This window comes from Salmo trutta, chromosome 9 (genome assembly GCF_901001165.1).
Source record: "Salmo trutta chromosome 9, fSalTru1.1, whole genome shotgun sequence".
In the NCBI taxonomy this organism is placed as follows: Eukaryota; Metazoa; Chordata; class Actinopteri; order Salmoniformes; family Salmonidae; genus Salmo; species Salmo trutta.
The window spans coordinates 23,587,729-23,591,392 of NC_042965.1; positions in this window are offsets into that span (position 1 = coordinate 23,587,729).

Sequence of the window (3,664 nt, forward strand, 5' to 3'; positions counted from 1 at the left end):
AAAAAAAAGTAAATTTGGTAACATGACAGGTTTAATGCATTACGATGCTATATGACCTCCTTATAAACATCTTATCTCAAAATAATCCTTACTAAAGTACAACCATTGAGTCAGTAAAACTATTATAATAAGACATAATAAGGGCTCATACATGCTTACAGTGAGGGAAAAAAGTATTTGATCCCCTGCTGATTAAGTACGTTTGCCCACTGACAAAGAAATGATCAGTCTATACATTTTAATAGTAGGTTTATTTGAACAGTGAGAGACAGAATAACAACAAAAAATCCAGAAAAACGCATGTCAAAAATGTTATAAATTGATTTGCATTTTAATGAGGGAAATAAGTATTTGACCCCTCTGCAAAACATGACTTAGTACTTGGTGGCAAAACCCTTGTTGGCAATCACAGAGGTCAGACGCTTCTTGTAGTTGGCCACCAGGTTTGCACACATCTCAGGAGGGATTTTGTCCCACTCCTCTTTGCAGATCTTCTCCAAGTCATTAAGGTTTCGAGGCTGACGTTTGGCAACTCAAACCTTCTGCTCCCTCCACAGATTTTCTATGGGATTAAGGTCTGGAGACTGGCTAGGCCACTCCAGGACCTTAATGTGCTTCTTCTTGAGCCACTCCTTTGTTGCCTTGGCTGTGTGTTTTGGGTCATTGTCATGCTGGAATACCCATCCACGACCCATTTTCAATGCCCTGGCTGAGGGAAGGAGGTTCTCACCCAAGATTTGACGGTACATGGCCCCGTCCATCGTCCCTTTGATGAGGTGAAGTTGTCCTGTCCCCTTAGCAGAAAAACACCCCCAAAGCATAATGTTTCCACCTCCATGTTTGAAGGTGGGGATGGTGTTCTTGGGGTCATAGGCAGCATTCCTCCTCCTCCAAACACAGTGAGTTGAGTTGATGCCAAATAGATCCATTTTGGTCTCATCTGATCACAACACTTTCACCCAGTTGTCCTCTGAATCATTCAGATGTTCATTGGCAAACTTCAGACGGGCATGTATATATGCTTTCTTGAGCAGGGGGATCTTGCGGGCGCTGCAGGATTTCAGTCCTTCCCGGCGTAGTGTGTTACCAATTGTTTTCTTGGTGACTATGGTCCCAGCTGCCTTGAGATTATTGACAAGATCCTCCCGTGTAGTTCTGGGCTGATTCCTCACCGTTCTCATGATCATTGCAACTCCACGAGGTGAGATCTTGCAGGGAGCCCCAGGCCGAGGGAGATTGACAGTTCTTTTGTGTTTCTTCCATTTGCGAATAATCGCTCCAACTGTTGTCACCTTCTCACCAAGCTGCTTGGCGATGGTCTTGTAGCCCATTCCAGCCTTGTGTAGGTCTACAATCTTGTGCCTGACATCCTTGGAGAGCTCTTTGGTCTTGGCCATGGTGGAGAGTTTGGAATCTGATTGATTGCTTCTGTGGACAGGTGTCTTTTATACAGGTAACAAGCTGAGATTAGGAGCACTCCCTTTAAGAGTGTGCTCCTAATCTCAGCTCGTTACCTGTATAAAAGACACCTGGGAGCCAGAAATCTTTCTGATTGAGAGGGGGTCAAATACTTATTTCCCTCATTAAAATGCAAATCAATTTATAACATTTTTGACATGCTTTTTTCTGGATTTCTTTGTTGTTATTCTGTCTCTCACTGTTCAAATAAACCTACCATTAAAATTATAGACTGATCATTTCTTTGTCAGTGGGCAAACGTACAAAATCAGCAGGGGATCAAATACTTTTTTCCCTCGCTGTATATCAAATATTAAAGTATACCTGTCAGCTTAAATTAAATGTTATTAATATTATATTTTTGGGGCGGTTTGAATACACAATGTCACCAAGTGCAAAACTTGAGGTTAACAGAACAAAATACATAATTTGGGAGTGAAGCAGAGAGGATGAGTGCTCACAAAGCAGGGGTTAGGGGTCAGAGGGATATCTCACACAGCACATTTTAAGCAGGGAGTCAAACTGCCTAATCAGAACATCAAAGCCTCTTCTGTGGTTGTAGAATGATTAGAAAACCAAGATCTATTGTTCAGCTAGGTCCTGTCCAGGGCGTTACATGTGGCTTGCTGACGCAGTAAGCCACACCTAACACCCTGGACCAAAGCTATTGTTCTCCCCTCTGCTGACAGAGCTAGCTGGAGTGAGGAGGTCTATGGTCTGATTGGACCATAGTGATGATTCATGCCATGTTAAAGGACTGCAGGTTTGTTGCTGGTTGACTGACAGTGAAACCAGTGTCAGTGATACAATAGGGACAGAAATGATTGGCACCCTTGATAAAGATGAGCAAAAATTACTATTAAATAATTAAAATACTGAGCTATATTGTATGATCAAAAAAAGGGGAAATTATATTATAATAATAATTAGGTGGGTGCTTATATTTGTCATATTTCACACATGTACAAGTGTAATAATAATATAGATGTTTTTATCTAAAAAAGATAGGGGTCAAAAGCATTGACACCGGTTTTCAACACCTTACCTTGCGAGTATTAAGGCATTGAGACTTTTTCTAAAATGTTTTATCTGATTGGAGACTACATGGGGAGGGATCTTAGGCCATTCCTCCATACATAATCTTTCCAGAACCTGCATATCCTTCATCTGCTCTTATGGACTGCTCCCTTCAACTCAAACCACAGGTTATCATTGAGATTTAAATCCGGAGACTGAGATGGACATTGCAAAATGTTGATTTTGTGGTCAATTAACCATTTTGTTAATCTCATAAAGCCTTTTAGAAAAAGGCTCAGTGCCATTATCCTCGCAAGGTGAGGTATTGAAAACAGGGGTATCCCAAGCATCGGCTAGAGTGGTGTAAAGCTCGCCGCCATTGGACTCAGTGGAAACGTTCTCTGGAGTGATGAATCACGCTTCACCATATGGCAGTCCGACTGGTGAATCTAGGTTTGGCGGATGACAGGAGAGTGCTACCTGCCCCAATGCAGTGCCAACTGTAAAGTTTGGTGGAGGAGGAATAATGGTCTGGGGCTGTTTTTCCATAGTTCAGGCTAGTACCACTGAAGCGAAATGTTATAGCTACAGCATAAAATGACACTCTAGACGATTCTGTGCTTCCAACTTGTGGCAACAGTTTGGGGAAGGCCCTTTCCTGTTTCAGCATGACAATGTCCCCGTGCACAAAGCGAGGTCCATGCAGAAATGGTTTGTCGAGATCGGTGTGGAAGAACTTAACTGGCCTGCACAGAGCCCTGACCTCAACTCCAACAAACACATTTGGGATGAATTGGAATGCCGCCTGCTAGCCAGGCCTAATCGCCCAACATCAGTGCCCGACCTCACTAATGCTCGTGAATGAATGGAAGCAAGTCCCCGCAGCAATGTTCCAACATCTAGTGGAAAGCCTTCCCAGAAGAGTGGAGGCTGTTATAGCAGCAAAGGGGGGAACCAACTCAACTCCATATTAACGCCCATGATTTTGGAATGAGATGTTCGACGAGCAAAATTGGCCCTAACCACAGTTTAAAGAGGTTGGTTGGCACACACCAAAGGGGGAATGATTTATACACACACTCACACAACGTAAACAACCCTGTCCGTTTTCTCCCCTCATACATACCTGCCTCTAAGATAAGTAGTTGGAGGAAAAATGTCTCGTCAGTTCCATTAAAGATATATCATG